We start from the raw sequence: 23,006 nt of genomic DNA on the forward strand, positions 1-23,006 counted from the left end.
TAATTGATGAACACTTTGAAAGACTAATCAGTTAATGAAAAAGAGTAGGCACAAAATGAATTATGAATACAAAAGGATCATCACTACAGAGTCTGTAAATATTACAAAGATCATGAGAGTATGTACTACATAATTTTGTGCCAGTTAGATAAATAAGTAAAATGGAAAGACTGTTAGAAAAATAAAACAACAATAAGTTAAGATAAAATAGAAAACTTCAATAATTGTATATTAAATTGAATCCGTATTTTAAAACTTCATATACTACCGTAAATAGGCTAGGCCCAAATTACTCAAAATTTCAGAGCTTTAACAGATCAAATATTCACTTTATGCTCATGGCACCTTTCCATCATGGCTTGTTGGAATTGTGGTTTTTCTCTACATCATCCTGTCATAGGGATCAAGGCTTATGAAAATTCTATTTCTGTGCTTCCAAGATTGGTGTGGCAAGGGGAAAAGAGTTATATGATATCTCAACTGGTAATTTAGTGTCTCTGCCTGAAAACAACACATTCAATTTCCACTCATTTCATTGATCAAAGCAAGATAGATGTCCATACCATAATACATGGGTTCAGAAATGTTTAATTTTATCTCATGCCTGTAATTCCATTAAATGTAAGTTGAGTGAATTCCTTAACTTTAAAAGTTAAAAGTAGACACAAAATGGATACAAAAAAATTTTTTTAAATGTAGATAAACCCAACTACATGCTACCAACATGAAACACATCTTAAATACAAGTCCAATTTTAAACGTATGATTAAAGTTTAAATAATGTAAAAACATCATACAAACTATAAAAGAAATTTGGTGCAACTCAGTTAATAATAGTATAATTTTTAAGATAAAAATAATAGGAAAATATAAAGGATAATTGTACTAATAATGTCAATGAACTTGTAAATATACTAGCATAATATCACAGTTTTAAATTTATATGCATCCAATAACATACATTCAAAATAAATAAAAACTTACTGGACTAAAGAATGAAATAAAAAATCCACAATTGTAGAAAAAAACAGTAATATATTTCACTACATAGCTGACAGGAAAAATTAAGTGAAATAGACAGACTTAATGAAAAACAACATTTAAGGAGAAAACCTATGAGAAATTATACAACATTATATTGGACAATAATAGAATATACGTATTTTTTCAGATAAGCGCAAAACGAAAAACAAATGACTTCCTTATGGTGGATCATAAAATAAACCTTACCTCAATTCCAATAAATTTAAATTATCCCAAGAATTTTCTTAGAGTGAAATTAAGTAGAAACCAATAAAAAAATAATGAGAAATGGAAAGCCCTTAACTACTGGGAAATTAAGGTATGCATTTCTGAATAGTTTATGAGTTAAGTAAAAATGTAACAAGGGAAATTTAAAGAAATGAAATTAATTAATATTAAGTGATGACATATCAACACCTGAAGGGTGCACCTCAGTATTAATTAGATGAATACTTGGTTTCTAAAGTGCACACACTACTAAAGAAGAAGTGAAAAAGATTGATCTAAGCATCCATCTCAAGAACCAAGAAAAAGAAGACAAATTAAACACAAAAAATGTAGAAAAAGTGAGTAACAAAACAATCAGATATCAGTGAAATACAAAACAAATATACAATAAAGAATACCAACTAGATGAAAGTTTACTATAATAAAAACTTGATAAAATAATAAAACCCTAGTCAGAGTACAGACAGAAAGGCAGAGATAAAGGGAAGGAGGAAAGAAAGATGTAGCAAATTGCTGATATCAATAACTTAAATGAGAACATCACTATAGATCGAGAGACATTGTAAAGAATTACTAACAACATTATGACAGTAAATTACAATTGAGATGACTTGAGTTATGCAAAAACAACAATTTATCAACACTGACACCAATAGATTTTCAAAAAGCACTGAATATTCCTGTATCTTAAAAAATAATTGAATCTATTACTGAAAACCTCTCAATAAAAAATCTCAGAGACATGATTGCTTCATTGGTGAATTTCTCCAACATTAAAACAACAAATAAGAGTTTTCCATAAACTTTTCAAAGAATACAAAAAGAGGGCACAATTTCCAACCTGTATAAGAAAATCTAATGATAATCATCATTATCTTTACACATGCAGAAAATGCATTTGACAAAATTTAGTAGCCATTTACGAGAGAAAAACAGCTAACTAGCAATAGAAAAGAATTTCCTTAATATGACTAAGGATGTTAAAACAAATCTTGCAGTAAACATCAGACTTGGTGATATTTTGAAAACTTTCTCTAGACATTGATAACAAAATAAAGATGATGTTATCAGTTATACAATGCTACTAATAACATAATGCTGTGCTGAAGAAAATAGAAAAAGGAAAAGGAAAAACACACACAGATATTAGTGTCTTAAAACAATAATGCTTTATTTATTTCTTTAGTCATTGGATAGGCAGTAAGACTAACTTTACCTATCTTATTCTTTTGATCTCTGAATATCTAATGGAAAGTTGATTGTGAGCTGAACTAGGATGATCTCAGCTGGAATACCTAGGTGGCTCTGCTCTTCCTCAGGTATCTCTGATCCTCTAGCAGGATAATTTGTGTTTTTATTTATAATGTAATAATATAATTTGTGGATAATATAATGTATATTTGTGGATTTGTGGATAATATAATATAATGTGTAATATAATTTGTGGATAATTTATCATGTCAATAGCTAAGAACAAAAACAAAGGTAATCCCAATCAGGCAAGTCCTTTTCAAGTCTCTGCTTAATTTACTTTTGTTACCATCCTATTGACCAAAGCAAGTCCTATGGTCAAGCTCAAAGTTAGAGTGGGAGGATACTGAAAATTTACCAGATAAGAATGTGCATACATGGAGAAGTGACACATTGATGCCTTCAGGTAAAATAAACCTATGGAGTTAGATATTAATATAATGGTTTTCAGTAGAAGTGCCTGGAAGGGGCACAGAATACTTCTGAGATGTTGATAATAATCTGTTCGAAAAGTCCATATGACTTTTGCTTCGCAGGTGTGTTAGTTTATCAAAATTCATTGCACTGTATTCTTATTTCTATGCATAAGACACTTTAAAAGTTCATTTTAAAAAACAAAAAAAATTAATTAAAAATTGCAGATGAAAAATGTAATTAAAACCATGATATATTACTATCTAACCAAACAATTTATTAAATAAAATAATTTCAAAGCACAGATGAAGAGTTGATAAGGATGGATATAAGAAATATTGTATGCTCCTAAGGGTTCTTTTATCTGTTTGGTGATAAATCGTACAACGACTTTAGAAAATAAACTTCTATGCTAGTACGGGCATAAAATGCCGTATGACCTGGCCACTTCATACCCAGGTACAGACAGAAGAACTTATTACATATGTGCTTTTAAATAATTTGTACAAGAACAGCCATAGATGAATTACTTAATAATAATAAAAAACTCATAACATTCAAAATGTATACTTAGGATGGATAAATTGTGATATCATCATACAGTAACATCCTTTACTGCAATAAGCAAAATACAGCTACACATAATAACATGGAAAAATGTAAGAAGCATATACTGAACAAAAAGATCCAGATCCAGAAAAGCACTTATTACATTGATTCTATTTATATAAAATTCAAAAATTACCAAAATTAAGCCAATACCTGTGGAACTAGTAAACCTCCAAAAGAAAGCATTAAAATCATAGCAAAATTAAACCAATGATGCTGAAATAGTAAAACTCTAAAAGAAAGCACAAAAGTCAGCACTCTGTTCACTTTGGCAGTGTTTGATGCCTGAGATGGGACACAAAAGAAACTTCTGTTGTGCTCATAATGTTCTGTTTCTTTTCCTATTTGGATATTACACAGGGTTTGCCTTTTGATAAATTATTGAGATGTAGATTTTTGTTTTATTTACTTTTCTCTAAGTGTGTATTATTCCACAATTAAATTAAATAAAAAATCCAAGTTAATGGTTGACACTGTTTGGAGGAATATAGATGCATTTGGATAGAGCTACTTTGAGGACATCAAAGATAACAGTAATATTTTGTTTGTCAATCTGTGTACTGCATCAAGGGTTTTTATTCTATGATTCATTTTTTTTTATTTGAAATGTTCCCTATGTACATGGGTTACTGAATAGGATCTATTTTATAATAAATTTTAAAGGAACATTTGGTTATGCATTTGCAGGTTAAAATGTAGTTTTCTGCGAAATGCTCTCATAATTTTGCAATTCCTCTGAAGCACTCAAATAATATAATCCAATCTTTCAATTTATATGCAAGTTAGATAATTATGACATATATGCAAATGAAATTAAGAGTGTTCATATATGCAAATAACTATAACTTCCAACATGATAAATATTTCAGTAATTCCATAACAAGAATAGCATTTATCAGGAAATGATTGCTTACTCAATCTTATTGCAAGTTATTATAATTTAAAATTTTTTTTCTATATATTTAGAGATGGTTAAGAGAGACAAGTCTTACTGTAGCCCTTCATATATCCTGCAATCATTATCACTGTAATACCTATAGGGGTGGTCAGGAAGACTTTGTAACTCAGTTGTTTGTATTAGATCACATGCCTTACTTGTACAACTTACATATCAGCTTTTGACGAATTTTGGGTCCTTGTCTGTCCATATCCCAATCAATTTATTTTATTTTATTTTACTTATACACAGAACTTCCTAACTGCTTTTACTGCGTTCAGATTGTCTTTGCCACACATACTGACTTCAACCATTTCCCCCAACCTTGTTTATTTGTATATTTCTGTCCTCTTTCTGATTTATTCACACCTGTTTTTGTTTATTATATTATTCGCTCAAACCTTAGGCAGCCCAGATATTTTTTATGGTCTTTAATTATGTACAAAATGCCATGGGTTCTCTTTTTGGTGCAATGCCCGGTTTTATATTGCTTGTTTCCCAAACAGTGAGAACAGCAAGTTAGGAACAAATTTCATACCTATATCTTCCATTATTTAAATATAATTACAGTTATATTTTAAATTCTGAAATTGTTTTAAAAATAAGCCAGAACAAATTAAATGTATAGCATTATTAGTTGACTGTATTTAAAGAATGTTGCTTCTAAAATGCATCAAATGGCTTTTTTTTAACAACCTGGAGAAAAGAAACAACAAAGATAATAATAATTGAGAAAACATGTATGTGGACTAAAATTTTCCCTGGAAAATTGAATTGCACATCAGTATAATAATTTTTCAGAGAAATTGTTCAGCAAATAAATCTGCTTACTATGAACAGAAGATTAACTGAATTAATTTGACAAATTATTTGTTACTGAATAAAACTGTTTATCAGTGATTTCCCAACTGATATACTTTTGAATGATAAATTCTAACTTAAGTGTGTATCTACATTTTGCAATAACTCTTTACTCTTTTGTTTATGTTTCAGGCTTAAAATCTGAACCATGTAGTAATGATGATGATGCATGCAAAGCTAATATAACTTATGAAAGGCTAAATAACATCCTCAGATCAACAATTTGAATAGTATATTTTGGATTTTAAATTGTTTTAGTAAAATTTTGTAATTTAGAAATTTCCAGGTAATAAGTTTGTTGGATCAAATGGTTACGATATACAGAGAGTGACAGAAAAATCATCTTTCAAATCAATTATCAGTATCACTACAATACTTTTTGTTATAACAAATAAACTAGAAAAAGAACAGGCTGGATTTCTTAATACAAATGCTAATTAATTTATTCCACAAATAAGAACCAAACTAAAACTATGACACAAATTAAAGTAACAATTAAGCTAACTCATGCAATTATTCATCTTTCAAATAAATGAGGTTAAAAGAGATGAATCTTGCCATTGATGCTGCAGTGCAAATTACCTAGTTTTAAAAAATTCATTAGAATAGTTAATAAAGCCTGAGTCATCATTAGTTGTGATGTTATAAAGCTTCTTTTATAAAGAAGTAGGAACTGTTGTACAGATTTAATTTCCTTTTATAACAAAATAAGTGATAAATAGCTCACCAAGAATGCTTTCTATGAAGAATAGCATCAGTTTGTGTTTGATATTATTTCCCTACAGTCTAGCAGTTTTTCGAACTGTGTACCTGCTCAGTAAAAACACACTGAATTGGTGAACATATCTGGTAGATCAAGCAACTGATCAAATAGAACTACCTTGGTAGGGCACAGTGGCTCACGCCTGTAATCCCAGCACTTTGAGAGGCTGAGGTGGGCAGACCACCTGAGGTCGGGAGTTCAAGACCAGCCTGGCCAACATGGGGAAACCTAGTCTCTACTAAAAATACAAAAATTAGCCAGGTGTGGTTGTATGTGCCTGTAAACCCAGCTACTCAGGAGACTGAGGCAGGAGAATCACTTGAACCTGGGAGGTGGAGGTTGCAGTGAGCAGTGAGCCAAGATCGAGCCACTGCACTCCAGCCTGGGTGACAGAGCAAGACTCTATCTCAAAAAACAAAACAAAACAAAACAAAAAACATATAGAACTATTTTGCTTTATCTATACTTAAGATTCTACTACATAACATGCTCAACAATAAACAAAGTGAGTTACTAATAGCCACAAGGTGTATATATATATATTTATACACACACATATATGTGTGTGTGTGTGTTTACAAACATATGTATATATATATGAAGTTAATATGCATATGTGATAAATGCAAGCAATAGCAATTCTCCCAGAAGTGAACTGTTGCTGGCTTTAGAGAAGTAAAATGGGAAATCTCAACATAAAATTGATCAGAACTAGAAGGTATAAAACTGGCTTCAAGAGACAGAATAATCTAGTTCTACAAGATTCTTTATTGTAAATGATTGGAGATATTAACGTATGAATTGAATAAGAGTCATTCAGAAGTGTACCAGGTCACTCTCAGAAGAAAAGACACGACATCACCAGAGAAAGCTTTAGCAATGTTTATCCTGACAATAGGTAGATGTAATAGAAAATGTGAATACGTGTCTGCCTCTGTTTCACGTTGTGAAGAAAAGAATGGATGCCATATGACTTTTCTGGTTTGTATTCCATACTCATCAAGAATGTTTTTGGATAATTTGACTTCTTAGACAGTTTGCCTACAAGTAGTCAATGCCCTCTTCAAATCAATGAGACATTTTGGTCTTTATGAAAGATCCACTTACAGATATCTACCTATTAGGCTTGCAAATAATTTACAGCACTCCATTAATTTGTGGACATGGATAAGATTGAGTTTCAGACAATACCTTTGAGAAACAGATCCCAGAAAAAGATCATTTCCACAAAATATCCCCTGGTATGGATGTAACTAGAAAATCAGTTAGACTTCCTAAAACACTACCCCTCCCCTAATTCAAGCCCCATCCCAAAGAATACTTCATTTATTTCTGAAGATTTCTTTCCTTTTGAAAAATTAGACTTTATTTTTAAGGCATTTTTAGGTTCACAGCAAAATTGAGCAGAAGATACAGAGATTTCCAGTATACTGTCTTCCCCCACATGCACAGACTTTCCCACTGTCAACACCTCGTAGCAAAGTAGTATATTTGTTATAGTTTGTGAACCTAGAGTGATACATCTTTATCAGCTAAAGTTCATAGTTTACATTAGGGCTCACCTTTGGGGTTACATGTTCTGTGACTTTTGACAAATATGTAATGGCATGCACCCACTGTGATAGTGCCCTGCAGAATAGTTTCACTGTCCTAACAATCCTGAGCTGCATCTGTTCATCTCTACTTACCACCTAACCCTTGGAAATCACTGACACTTTTATTGTCTCCATACTTTTGCTGTTTTCAGAATGTCTTATAGCTGGAATCGTATAATATTTAGTATCTTCCTATTTGCTTCTTTCATTTAGTAATACACATTTTAAGTTTTCTCTATGCTTTTTATGGTTTAATAGCTCATTTATTTTTAGAGATAAATAATACTGTATTGCCTGGATATGCCATAGTTTATCTATTTACCTATTGAAGGACATTTTGGCTGCTACCAAGTTTAGGCAATTAGAGTAAAGCTGCTATAAATATCTGTGTGTAGGTTTTTATATGGAAATATGTTTTTAAATCTTTTGAGTAAATACCAAGGAGTGTGAATGCTGTATTAGATGATAAGAGTATGTCTAGTTTTGTAAAAAATTGCCAGTCTTTAAGAATGGCTGTACCATTTTTTTGTTTCTACCATCAATAAATGAGAGTTCCTGTTCCTCCATATTCTCACCAGCCTTTGGTGTTATCAGTATTTTGGGTTTTGACCAATAGGTGTGTAGAAGGTGTATAGTAGTATCTCATTGTTGTAGTAATTGAAAAATCCCCAATGATATTTGATTTCAAGCATCTTTTCTTACTTTTTTGCCACCTGTATATCTTTGATGAGGTGTTGGTGCAAGATTTTTTGTCCATCTTAAAATCAGGCTGTTCATTATTTTAAAGCTGATTTTTAAGAGTTCTTTGTAACATTTTGGAGAACAGTCATTTTTCAGATACAGGCATACCTCAAAGACATTGCTGATTTGGTTTCATATTACCATAATAAAGTGAATATCTCAATAAAGCTAGTCACAAACATTTTTTTTTGGTTCCCCAGTGCATAAAAAGTTATGTTTACAATATACTGTAGTCCATTAAGTGTGTAATAGCATTATGTCTTAAAATGAACCTACTTTAAATAAAATACTACATTGATTAAAAATGCTAACAATCATTTGAGCCTTCAGCATGTCATAATCCTTTAGCTGATAGAGGGGCTTACCTTGATGTTGATGGCTGCTGACTGATCAGGATGTTGTTGCTGAAGGTTGGGTGGTTGCGGCAATTTCTGAAAATGAGGCAACAACAAAGTTTGCTGCTTTTGTTGACTCTTCCTTTTACAAAAGACTTATCTGCTATATGAAATGCTGTTTGATAGGATTTTACCCACAGTAGAACTTCTTTCAATATTGGAGTCAATCTCCTCAAACATTACCAGTGCTTTATCAAATACATTTATGTAATAGTCTAAATCCTTTATTGTCATTTCAACAATGTTCACAGCATCATCACTAGGAGTAGATTTTATCTCAACAAACTACTTTCTTTGCTCATCCATTAGAAGTCACTCATCACCTATTCAAGTTTTATCATGAAATTGAAACAATTTAGTCACACCTTCAGGTTTCACTTCTAGCTCTAATTTTCTTGTTCTTTCTACCACATCTGCAATGACTTTTTCCAGTGAAGTTCTTAACTCCTTGAAGTTATTCAGGAGGGCCGGACTCAACTTCTTCCATGCTCCTGTAAGTGTTAATATTTTCACCTCCTCTCATGAATCACAAAGGTTCTTAATGACATCTAGAGTGTTGATTTTTTTTTCCCCAGAAAGTTTTCAATTTACTTTGCCCAGATCAATCAGAGGACTCACTCCTTATGGCAGTTTTATCCGTCTGAAATGTATTTATTTATTTATTTAGTTTATTTATTTTTGAGACAGAGTCTTGCTCTGTTTCCAGGCTAGAGTGCAGTGGTGTGAGAGCTCACTGCAACCTCCACCTCCTGGGTTCAAGTGATTCTCCTGCTTCAGCCTCCCTAGTAGCTAGGATTGCAGGTGCATACCACCATGCCTGGCTAATTTTTGTATTTTTAGAAGAGATGAGGTTTCATCATGTTGGCCAGGCTGGTCTCGAACTCTGGGATTACGAGTGAAAGCCACGGCGCCTGGTCTGAAATGCATTTCTTAAGTAAGAATACTTGGAAGCGAAAATCAATGATCCATGGGCAAATGGATCAGAATGGATATTTTCTTAGCAGACATGAAAACACATTAATTTCTTTAAACATCTCCATCAGAGTTCTGGGATGACCAGGTGCATTGTCAATGTGCAATAATATTTTGAAAAGAATCTATTTTGCCGAGCAGTAGGTCTTGATGGTGGGCTTAATGTAATCAGTAAACTATGCTGTAAACAAATGTGCTATATTAAAAGATTTGTCATTCTATTTACAGAGCACAGGCAGAGTCAATTTAGTATACTTTTAAGGGTCTTAGAATTTTTGGAATGGCACATAAGCTTTGGTTTCAATTTAAAGTCACCAGCCACATTAGCTACTAACAAGAGAGTTTGCGTCTCCTTTGAAATTTTAAAGCCGGGCATTTGCTTCTCTTTAGCTGCTTCCCTTTAGTCCTAGATGGCATCTTCTTCCAATATAAGGTTGTTTGACCTCCATGGAAAACCTGTTTTTTACTGTAGACGCTTTCATGCACCTCCATGTGAGGAGACCACCAAACAGGCTTTGTGTGAGCAATGAAGCTTTTAATCACCCAGGTGCAGGCGGGCTGAGTCCGAGACTCAGCGAAGGGAGATAAGGGTGGAGCTGTTTTATAGGATTTGGGGAGATAAAGGAAAATTACAGTCAAAGGGGGGTTGTTCTCTGGCGGGCAGAGTGGGGGGTCACAAGGTGCTCAGTAGGGGAGCTTTTGAGCCAGGATGAGCCAGGAGAAGGAATTTCACAAGACAATGTCATCAGTTAAGGCAGGAACAGGCCATTTTCACTTCTTTTGTGGTGCAATGTCATCAGTTAAGGCAGGAACTGGCCTTCTGGATGTGTACATGCAGGTCACAGGGGGTATGATGGCTTAGCTTGGGCTCAGAGGCCTGACATTCCTGTCTTCTTATATTAATAAGAAAAATAAAATGAAATAGTGGTAAAGTGTTGGGATGGTGAAAATTTTTGGAGGTGGTATGGAGAGATAATGGACGATGCTTCTCAGGGCTGCTTCGAGCAGGATTAGGGGCGGCGTGGGAACATAGAGTGGGAGAGATTAAGCTGAAGGAAGATTTTGTGGTAAGGGGTGATATTGTGGGGTTGTTAGAAGAAATATTTGTGGTGTAGAATTATTGGTGATGGCCTGGATACGGTTTTGTATGAATTGAAAAACTAAATGGAATAAGAGAAGGAGAAAAACAGGTATAAAAGGTCTTAAGAATTGGGAGGACCTAGGACATCTGATTAGAGAGTGCCTAAAGAGATTCAGCATAGTCTTGCCAGCAAAGATTATTTATTTACTTCAGGAGTTAAGAGTGGCAGTTTGGGGATAGCACCAGGAGATATCAGCTGTGATGGCTTGGAGAAATAATGTAAACTGGCAGAGTAAACAAGGGTAGGGCATGTATGAGTAGTTGAGAATGGTGAATAAGAGTATGACTAGATAGAAGACAGTAGGGATGACAAGTTTTTCTGGGGCACAGTCTAAGTTGGTCTGGTGTCTGGAATGAGACTGGGGCCTAATAAAAAGGAGCATCTATACAGGAGCTCAAATGGGCTGTACCCTGTAGCATTCTGAGGACAGGTCTGACTTCTGAGAAGGGAAAGTGGTAAAAGTATTGTCCAGTCCTTTTAAAGTTGGTGGCTGAGCTTGGTGAGGTGTGTTTTTAAAAGACCTTTAGTCCGTTCTACTTTTCTTGAAGATGGAGGACCGTAAGGGATATAAAGGTTTCACTGAATACTAAGAGCCTGAAAAACTGCTTGGCTGATTTGACTAATAAAAGCTATTCTGTTATCAGACTGTATAGAGGTGGGAAGGCTAAACTGAGGAATTATGTCTGACAGAAAGGAAGAAATGACTGCAGTGGCCTTCTCAGACCCTGTAGGAAAGGCCTCTACCTATCCAGTGAAAGTGTCTACCTAGACTAAGAGGTATTTTAGTTATCTGACTCGGGACATGTTGAGTAAAGCTAATTTGCCAGTCCTGGGTGGGGGCAAATCCTTGAGCTTGATGTGTAGGGAAGGAAGGGGGCCTGGAAAATCCCTGAGGAGTAGTAGAATAGCAGATGGAACACTGAGAAGTTATTTCCTTGAGGATAGATTTCCACGATGGAAAGGAAATGAGAGGTTCTAAGAGGTGGGATAGTGGCTTGTACTATAGCATAGCTTGCCTTTGCTGGTGTGGCAATTAGGCCTGGTGGAAGTGCCATCAATAAATCAAACATGATCAGGGTGAGGAAGAGGAAAGAAGGAAATATGGGGAAATTAGGTGAATGTCAAGAAGAGTTTAGAGGCTTTAAAAGGCCATGCTGTAACAGGTGAATGATAACAGGCTTTAATCCTTTCAAAGCATGCTATAGGATAAGATATTGGCATTGAGCAGGGTAAGAGTGATTAGGTTTTAATAGGATGGTAGCCTTAACGGATGACATTGTCTTGTGAAATTCCTTCTCCTGGCTCATCCTGGCTCAAAAGCTCCCCTACTGAGCACCTTGTGACCCCCACTCTGCCTGCCAGAGAACAACCCCCCTTACTGTAATTTTCCTTTATCTACCCAAATTCTATAAAACAGCCCCACCCTTATCTCCCTTCGCTGAGTCTCTTTTCGGACTCAGCCCGCCTGCACCCAGGTGATTTAAAGCTTTATTGCTTATACAAAGCCTGTTTGGTAGTCTCTTCACACAGACACACATGAAATTTGGTGCCGTGACTCGGATCGGAGGACCTCCCTTAAGAGATCAATCCCCTGTCCTCCTGTTCTTTGCTCTGTGAGAAAGATCCACCTATGACCTCAGGTCCTCAGACCAACCAGCCCAAGAAATATCTCACCAATTTCAAATCCAGTAAGCGGCCTACTTTTACTCTCTTCTCCAACCTCCCTCATTATCCCTCAACCTCTTTCTCCTTTCAATCTTGGTGCCACACTTCAATCTCTCCCTTCTCTTAATTTCAATTCCTTTCATTTTCTGGTAGAGACAAAGGAGACACGTTTTATCCATGGACCCAAAACTCTGGCACCAGTCACGGACTGGGAAGGCAGCCTTCCCTTGGTGTTTAATCATTTCAGGGATGCCTCTCTGATTATTCACTCACGTTTCAGAGGTGTCAGACCATGCAAGGACGCCTGCCTTGATCCTTCACCCTTAGTGGCAAGTCCCGCTTTTCTGGGGGAGGGGGAAGTACCCCAACCTCTTCTCTCCATGTCTCTACCCCTTCTCTGCTTTTCTGGGGGAGGGACAAGAACCCCTCAACCCCTTCTCCTTCACCCTTAGCGGCAAGTCCCACTTTTCTAGGGGGCAAGAATCCCCAACCCCTTATTTCCATGCCCCAACCCCTTTCCCACTTTTCTGGAGGGTAAGAACCCCCGAACCCCTTCCCTCCGTGTCTCTACTCTCTCTTTTCTCTGGGCTTGCCTCCTTCACTATAGGCAAACTTCCACCCTCCATTCCTCCGTCTCCCTTAGCCTGTGGTCTCAAGAACTTAAAACCTCTTCAACTCACACCTGACCTAAAACCTAAATGCCTTATTTTCTTCTGCAATGCTGCTTGACCTCAATACAAAATTGACAGTGGTTCCAAATAGCCAGAAAATGGCACTTTCAATTTTTCCATCCTGCAAGATCTAAATAATTCTTGTCATAAAATAGGCAAATGGTCTGAGGTGCCTGATGTCCAGGCATTCTTTTACACATTGGTCCCTCCCTAGTCTCTGTGCCCAGTGCAACTCATCCCAAATCTTCCTTCTTTCCATCCCGCCTGTCCCCTCAGTCCCAACCCCAAGCATCGCTGAGTCTTTCTAATCTTCCTTTTCTACAGACCCATCTGACCTCTCCCCTCCTCCCCAGGCTGCTCCTTGCCAGGCCAAGCTAGGGCCGAATTCTTCCTCAGCCTCCGCTCCTCCACCGGGTAATCTTTTTATCACCTCCCCTCCTTACACCTGGTCCGGTTTACAGTTTCATTCCGTGAGTAGCCCTTCCCCACCTGCCCAGCAATTTCCTCTTAAAAAGATGGCTGAAGCTAAAGGCATAGTCAAGGTTAATGCTCCTTTTTCTTTATCAGACCTCTCCCAAATCAGTGAGCATTTAGGCTCTTTCATCAAATATGAAAAACCCAGCCCAGTTCATGGCTCATTCGGCAGCAACCCTGAGACGCTTTACAGCCCTAGACCCTAAAAGATCAAAAGGCCATCTTATTCTCAATATCCATTTTATTACCCAATCTGCTCCTGACATTAAACAAAACTACAAAAATTAAATTCCAGCCCTCAAACCCCACAACAGGACTTAATTAACCTCACCTTCAAGATGTACAATAATAGAGTAGAAGCAGCCAAGTAGCAATGTATTTCTGAGTTGCAATTCCTTGCCTCCACTGTGAGACAAACCCCAGCCACATCTCCAGCACAGAAGAACTCCAAACGCCTGAACCACAGCTCCCAGTGGTTCCTCCAGAACCTCCTCCCCCAGGAGCTTGCTACAAGTGCCGGAAATCTGGCCACTGGGCCAAGGAATGCCCACAGCCCAGGATTCCTCCTAAGCCTTATCCCATCTGTGTGGGACCCCACTGAAAATCAGACTGTTCAACTCACCTGGTAGCCACTCCCAGAGCCCCTGGAACTCTGGCCCAAGGCTCTCTGACTGACTCCTTCCCAGATCTTCTCGACTTAGTGGCTGAAGACTGACACTGCCTGATCACCTGGGAAGCCCCCTAGACCATCACGGAAACCAAGCTTTGAGTAACTCTCACAGTGGAAAGTAAGTCCGTCCCCTTCTTAATCAATATGGAGGCTACCCACTCCACATTACCTTCTTTTCAAAGGCCTGTTTCCCTTGCTTCCATAACCGTTGTTCATATTGACGGCCAGGCTTCTAAACCTCTTAAAACTCCCCAACTCTGGTGCCAACTTAAACAATACTCTTTTAAGCACTCCTTTTTAGTTATCCCCACCTGCCCAGTTCCCTTATTAGGCCGCGACACTTTAACTAAATTATCTGCTTCCCTGACTATTCCTGGGCTACAGCCACACTTCATTGCCGCCTTTTCCCCCAGTTCAAAGCCTCCTTCACATCCTCCCATTGTATCTCCCCACCTTAACCCACAAGTATAAGACACCTCTACTCCCTCTTTAGTGACCGATCATGCACCCCTTACCATCCCATTAAAACCTAATCACTCTTACCCCGATCAATGCCAATATCCCATCCCACAGCATGCTTTGAAAGGATTAAATCCTGTTATCACTCGCCTGTTACAGCATGGCCTTTTAAAGCCTATAAACTCTTCTTACCATTCCCCCATTTTACCTGTCCTAAAACCAGACAAGGCTTACAGGTTAGTTCAGAATCTGCGCCTTATCAACCAAATTGTTTTGCCTATCCACCCCGTGGTGCCAAACTCCTATACTCTCCTATCCTCAATACCTCCCTCCACAACCCATTATTCTGTTCTGGATCTCAAACATGCTTTCTTTACTATTCCTTTGCACCCTTCATCCCAGCCTCTCTTTGCTTTCACTTAGACTGACCCTGACACCCATTAGGCTCAGCAAATTACCTGGGCTGTACTGCCGCAAAGCTTCACAGACAGCTCCCATTACTTCAGTCAAGCCCAAATTTCATCCTCAGCTGTTACCTATCTCGGCATAATTCTCATAAAAACACACATGCTCTCCCTGCTGATCGTGTCCGATTAATCTCCCAAACCTCAATCCCTTACAAAACAACAACTCCTTTCCTTCCTATGCATGGTTACTGTGGTCAGAATTCTTACACAAGAGCCAGGACCGCACCCTGTAGCCTTTCTGTCCAAACAACTTGACCTTACTGTTTTAGCCTAGCCCTCATGTCTGTGTGCAGTGGCTACCGCTGCTTTAATACTTTTAGAGGCCCTAAAAATCACAAACTATGCTCAACTCACTCTCTACATTTCTCATTACTTCCAAAATCTATTTTCTTCCTCATACCTGATGCATATACATTCTGCTCCCTGGCTCCTTCAGCTGTACTCACTCTTTGTTAAGTCCCACAATTACCATTGTTCCTGGCCCGGACTTCAATCCGGCCTCCCGCATTATTCCTGATACCACACCTGACCCCCATGATTGTATCTCTCTGATCCACCTGACAGATGCCTTCATTAACGATCTCATGTAGATTTTCTGGATAACTTGCTGCAGCTTGTCCATCAGCACTTACTGCTTCACTTTGCCTTGTTTTGTTATGGAGATGGCTGTTTTCTTAAACTTTATGAGCCAGCCACTTCTAGTTATCAATTTTTCTTCTGCAGCTTCCTCACTTCTCTCAGCTTTCACAGAATTGAAGAGAGGCAGGGCCTTGCTCCGGAATAGGCTTGGGCTTAAGGGAATATTATGGCTGGTTTGATCTTCTATCCACACCGTTAAAACTTCTTCCCTATCAGCAATAAGCCTGCTTTGCTTTCTTATCATTTGTGTATTTACTAGAACAGCACTTTTAATTTTTGTTAAGAACTTTTCCTATGCATTCACAACTTGGCTAGATATTTTGTGCAAGGAACCTAGCTTTGGGCTTATCTCAGCTTGTGACATGTCTTCCTCATTGAGCTTAATCATGACCAGCTTTTGACTAAAAGTGAGAGACATAGTTAGAGGCCATTATAGAATTATTAATTGGCCTAATTTCTATATCACTGGTCTCAGGAAATAGGAAAACCCAAAGAGAGGGATACAGATGGAAGAATGTTTTTCAATGAAACAGTCAGAACACACACAACATGTGTCAATTAAATTCTTCATCTTGTATGGACATGGATTGTGACATAACAAAACAATTACAACAGTAACATCAAAGATCACTGATCACAGATTACCATACAGGTATAATAATAGTGAACAAGTTTGAAATATTGTGAGAATTACCAAAATGTGACATGGAGACATGAAGTGAGCTCATGCTGTTGGAAAAATGGCACTGATAGACTTGCTGGACAAAGGGTTGCTGCAAATCTTCCAATTGTAAAAGGTACAATATATGTGAAGCACAGTGAGATCTAATCCAATAAAACAAAGTATGCCTTCATGTGTTTTGCAAATAGTTTCTCCCAGTCTGTGGCTTGTCTTCTCATTCTCATTTTAGTGCCTTTCACAGAAAAGTTATTAATTTTAATGAAATGCAGCTTATCAATTATTTCATCATGATTTGTGCCTTTAGTGATGTATCTAAAAGGTCATCACTAAACCTAAGGTCATCTAGATTTTCTCCTACATTATCTTATAGGAGTTTTACAGTTTTGCATTTTATAATTATGTCTGTAATCTATTTTGAGTTCATTTTTGTAAAGGGTGCAAGGTCCATGGGTAGATTTTTATTTTTTTTTTTGCATGAGGATGTCCAGTTTTTCCAGCATCATTTGTTGAAAAGAATATTTTTGTTCCATTGTATTTCCTTTGATTCTTCATCAAAAATCAGTTTATTTTGTTTATGTGGATGTGTATTTCTTTGTAGTCTTGTAGTCTTTGTTAAAAATTTCTTTTGCAGATATAACAAAGGCTGTGACAGGACTTCAGTTACCTTTTCGGAATGAAAGGATTTATTTTTAAAGCTGCTTGGAGTGTTGCTGGTAGAGAACCTTCAGCTGTCAGCCTTTTTTGGGGTTGTACTCAGCAGCTTTGCACATGGACCTGAGCTTTTTCTGAGGTAACCCACATCCAAAGAATGATTAACACAGTGGTAATAAGAAAGCAGTCAGTTTTGCCCAACTCAAGATAATGATGAGGGGCCTGATGACTTAAAGATCCCTGAGGCCATGGTTAAGGCTTTTGCTGAGAAGGCATGGAAATGTGCTTTAATTTAGGCTGCCGTAATGAGAGACCATAGACTGAGTAGATTATAGAAAACAGAAATTTATTTATCATAGTTCTGGATGCTGTCAAATCCAATATCAAGGTGCTGTCAGATTCATTGTCTGCTGGGGCCCATTTTCTGGTTCATGGATGGCAGGTCCTCTTGCTGGGTTCACACGTGGTGGAAGTGGGCTAGCTAGCTCTCGAGGGTCTCTTTTTAAAGGGTGAATCCCTTATAAAAGGGCTCTGCCCTCTTGACCTAATTGCCTCCCGAAGGCCCCTTCTTTCCAATATTATCATCTTTGGGGCTAGAATTTCAGCATATCCATTTTGAGGGAACACAAACATTTCGACCATCGTTTTCTACCATTCAGACAGCTTCTCTCTGTGCTCAAATATTTTTGTCTTCCTACCCTTCCATATATGTTGATTGAAGGGCATTCCCTCATAAATTCCTGTGTTTTAATCTGTTTCAGAATCTGCTTCAGGAACCAAACCTGTGAGGGTTGGCTGAATCATGGTCTCAGTCCTTAATGGAATGCCACTGTTTATGGAAAATAATGTAATTAAAGGGACAAGGACTTTAGATATTTGAAGGTAGGTTTACTATGTTTTCAGACAGTTAAATTCAGGAAGTAAAAATGCATTTTGACCTGTATTTCTATGGTAACATTTTCTTGTCACTTTCTTATTTTGTTCATTTATTCAGTCATTGCCAAATCTGTTTCCAAAGGATTTTGGTAATTTTCAAAACCCTTCTGCTGCTGAAATATACTTTATTTAGAAACGATAGATTGGTGAAGAGGCTTGGAAGCATCCACTTAAACCTGTAGTGCCTGAGGGAGCTGATAATCCACTTTACATCTTCAAAACTCCAAGAACTCAAAAGTAATTTTCACGTGAAGATTCACTTATTTTAAATATCATCTTATGAGTTCAGCTTGAATAAACCATGACCAGTTTAAAGCTTCATATTTTTATAATTAGGGATTTCTAATTACATTGTGATCTATATTTTTACCAATTAATGTCTACATAGAAACCTCCTTAAATACAATTTTAAATATTTTATGGTCCTGATTTTGCTATAATTATTCCAAATCATAAATGTATTTTAAAATTCTGTCAAATCATTGTCTATTCTATAGTAAATTCTTGCTTCATCCCCCAAAATATCACTTCTTTCAATTTTAACTAAATTAAATATAATTTCTGCTATCAGAAACTACAAATATTTTGGATCTATAATTTGTTTTATTTAGTCAATTACGCTCATTCAAGAAAAAAGCAGTAATATAATGAATGCATCTTTTCCTTCATCAAAGACATCATAAAATAATTATGTTAGTAGTTAATTGAATAAACAGCTCTGTTAGTTATTTTAGGTATATATTGAGCTTATAGGTAAATATTAACTCATAGTACTGGTTGTGGTAGCCTTGAAAATATACTCTTCAGATTTCCTACAGCACAGTTCACTGACAGCTCCCACGACTACCCTTCCTGGATCTACCATGATGGTTATCCTAAAGTCATACTTTCCTTAGTAGTTTTTGGCTGATGACTGTGCAGGCCCATTCCTATAGGATGTGGGATTCCTGTAACAGAGGGCTTTGACTAGAGGACTCTTTATTGGCCTAGCCAATACTTTCTTAGTATTGAGCTATGGTCTGTCTTACTAACCTAGCCTCCTTACCTCCCTACTTCTTTTACACATTTTGACCTCAGGGTATAAAAGCTCTTCCTGACTACTGCTTGTTTGATCTTACAGACATTTGCTGTTTATGTTAGTGCATTAGGCAGTGAAGAACACTCAGTCCTGATAGATCAGGAAACTACCTAGAAAATGTCCTTTGGGGAAAAAAGGCCATACTTGCCAAATCGAAATAGACTAAAGTTATAGAAAAAATGATTTCATTTTTATAGTTCAAAGCCTTAGAAGTTTCCCAGTGTATTTTAAAAACTAAAGTAATTATTTTGTGTTATTTATGGTCCTTGATTTTGTCTGCATTTATTCGTAGTATTTCTTTATAAGTTTTCTTATTAAAATGGTTCTTTATTAATTCTTGATACCATCCCTTGTCACTCACGTGTTGTCAATATCTTTTTTGAGATTTTGTATTTTATTCCCATTTTCTTTTGGAGTCTTCTTGATAAGTGTTTCCCCACCAACTGGAGGTGGACTTTAGTATATGTATCTTAATCAAATTTTTAAAAAATATACAAAAAACAAACCACCACCACTGCAACACAAACCTTTAAGATTTTGTTTACAATTGCATTAAGACAATATATTCATTTGAAGATAAGCTTTTAAAAATATTAGATCTTCCATTCAGGAATATAATATATGTCTTCATTAAAGTTCTCTTTTTGCTTCTCAATATGTATAAGTTACATAACAAAAATAATTCAATCTGGTGTTTCTATAGCAAATCATGAATATAAGCAAACCTTTTAGAATTCTGAACTCAATTATTTTGCAACTAATTGTAATGCCAAATGAAATTATCAAATATGTATGAAGGCAAAGCAGATATATGTCAGGCATGTGGAATAACACCATGACATTTTCTGAAAAATTTGCTGGTGGGTGCGCTTGAGCATAATGAAAAGAAAAAAGAATAAAACATATGAGTAAAAAAATGAACAAGGGCCTACCACAGTGGCTCATATCAGTAGTCCCAGCACTTTGGGAGGCTGAGGTGGAGTATAGCTTAAGGCCAAGAGTTCAAGACCAGCTGGTCAACAAAGTGAGACCCCTGTCTATACAGAAATAAATAAATAAATAAAATAAATAATAAAATTAGCAGAGTGTGGTAGCATACACCTGCAGTTCTAACTACTCAGGAGGCTGAGGTGAGAAGATTGCTTGACCCCAGGGGGTGGAAGTTACAGTGAGCTATGATCACACCACTGTACACTAGTTAGGGTGACAGTAAGACCCTTTCTCTACATAAAAACAAAAAACAAAAAAAAACAAGAGAAATCAAATAGTGCAACCTGAGTATAATGGGAAAAACACCTAAGGATTAAAATTAAATCTAAAACAAGTAAATTCAAGTTGATGCATTTAACCACTATTAATAAAATATTATTGAAAGGGGATTCTATTTTCTCTCAACAAGGAGAAATGTTAATTAGAAATTGCATAAGAAACAAAAGGGTTTATAGCACCATATTTTGAATGAAAGTGTATAAGCAATAATGAAGCTGAAAATATCATCTGAGATTTAGGAGGTGTAGAAAGAAAAGATGATGAGTAATTTAGTTGCACTAGTGTTTTTATCTTATTTAATGTGGATTCCAAATATTGTATTGTATGTAAGTAAGAGAAGAAAGAGAGGTGTTCACATTTTTAAAAAATTAAGTATATCTAATAGAAGAATTGAATGTAATAAAAATATCCAACCCAGGAAAGAAAGTGGAAGGTAAGTTAAAATAGGAATAAGTTAAAGCAGTGACTTCTAAATGTGTCCTGGGAAATTACAAAATGGGATAGATCTGCATTTTAGTTTTTAATATGCTTTAGTTTTAAAAGTGTCAAAATTTCAAAATAATGCTTTATGTAAATAGCACATAATAATAAGAGACGATGACTAAAATTTAACTTCTGGAGCTAGGTAAATTATATTTTTAGACTTTGTAATGCTTCTCCTGCTTTCTTTATTCACATGTTTCTGCATATACATCCATTTACTACATCAAGCATGAACATTTCCACTCATAGTAAACTGCATATATGATTATACTTCTATAGCACACAGGTTTCATGCTTGGTTAATGTCAGGAGCATGTGTTGGAGTCTGTACTGGGTACATATTCCTCCTGGCTTATGGTTCAGCAGAAAAGGGCAATACATGCCATCACCATTATATGATACTACTTAGAATTTTAGTGCTTTTTTTAAATTTAGGGTACTTTTTGAAATTATAAATATGATATGGACTTTTAGGTAATATTAGAAATTGCATAAGGCTCAATTTGTAAATTCAGATTTTCTATTTTTTAAAGTTTATTAATAAATTGTAAATGTATCAAGTTTAAAAGATAATTTAAAAATATTAAAATAATTATATTGTTGTATACATAATATATACAATGATGTTACAATATACATATACATAGTAAAATGGTTACTGTAGTAAATGAAAATATCTATCATCTCACATAGTTACCCATTTCCCTCTTTGTGGCAAGATCAGCTATAATCCACTCATTTAGCAAAACTCCTGAATATAATACATCATTTTTAACTACAGTCCTTATGTTGTACATTACATTTTTTGACTAGTTCATCCGATGTATTTGCTATGTTGTATCTTTTGCCCTACATCTCCCCATTTTCTCTCTCCTACCTAGACCCTGGTAATTACTGTTTTGGTGTCTATCTCTATATATTTGACCTCTTTTTTGTTTTCTTTCAGATTCCAAATATAAGTGAGATCATGCAATATTTTTATTTCTGTGTCTGGCTTATTTCATTTGGCATAATGTCTTCTAGGTCTATCCATTTTGTGGCAAATGGCAGGAACTCCCCCTCCCCTTTCGTAAGGCCAAATAATATTTTATTAAACATAGATATAGATACATGTACACATACATTGTAGTTTATTTATACATTCATCCATTGATAGACTTCTAGGTTGTTTCCATATTTTGACTATTGTAAATATTGCTGCAAGGAGCATGGGGGTACATATATCTTTATAAGGTGATGATTTCACTTCCTTTGAATATATATATTCAAAGGAGGGCTACTTGGCTCATGAGGTAATTCTATTTTTAATTTCTTTAAGCGTCGGCATACTCTTTTCCATAATGAATTCTTAAAACAGGAACATTTTGCCATTTGCTTTAATTCTCTTTGCCAGTCACAATACCAAGTAAATGATAAAAATAAACTTAATGTTAAAATTTATAAGCATCCGTAAACCTCCAATTAAAATTTTTGGTGTGTTTATCAAAACAGTATTTCAATTCTACATTATTAACTTATAATATGAGGGCTATAAATGTAATTCCTAAAATAAATTTATAATTTTCACATATATATAGATGTTGGAGGTTTTATAGATTAATATGCAGATGAAATAATAAAGTTATTAAGAGCTTCAATGAATGGGTCAAACTGAGGAAAAGTACAAACTTCCAAGAGAATCGCAGGGAATGTTATGTACATCGACACAAATATATCTCTAGACAGAACTTGGAACTCTGTTTCTTATTTTAGAACTGTCTATAAAGTCCTTTATTGAGATATGTTAAGTCTATGGATTATATTTATGCTACTGGAGATTATTTTAAATATATCTTTATTTTCATGAAGTCTAAGTTCAGAGGCAATGTGGAAAGTTACTCGGATTATGGACAGGTGAGAAAATCATATTTCTGCTAAATATACTTATTATG

At 35.8% G+C, this 23,006-nt stretch overlaps 1 long non-coding RNA gene across 1 annotated transcript in view; it reads right to left on the bottom strand.

Moving 5' to 3' along the window:
- The window catches only part of LOC134809528 (uncharacterized), a 105,342-nt gene that overhangs the window by 77,823 nt on the left and 4,513 nt on the right, over positions 1–23,006 (bottom strand). The window contains exon 2 of the long non-coding RNA XR_010155461.1: positions 8,788–8,853. This is a non-coding gene — a long non-coding RNA (uncharacterized LOC134809528). The remainder of the gene's footprint in view (positions 1–8,787; positions 8,854–23,006) is intronic.

Source organism: Pan troglodytes, chromosome 2, assembly GCF_028858775.2.
Source record: "Pan troglodytes isolate AG18354 chromosome 2, NHGRI_mPanTro3-v2.0_pri, whole genome shotgun sequence".
Taxonomy (NCBI): Eukaryota; Metazoa; Chordata; class Mammalia; order Primates; family Hominidae; genus Pan; species Pan troglodytes.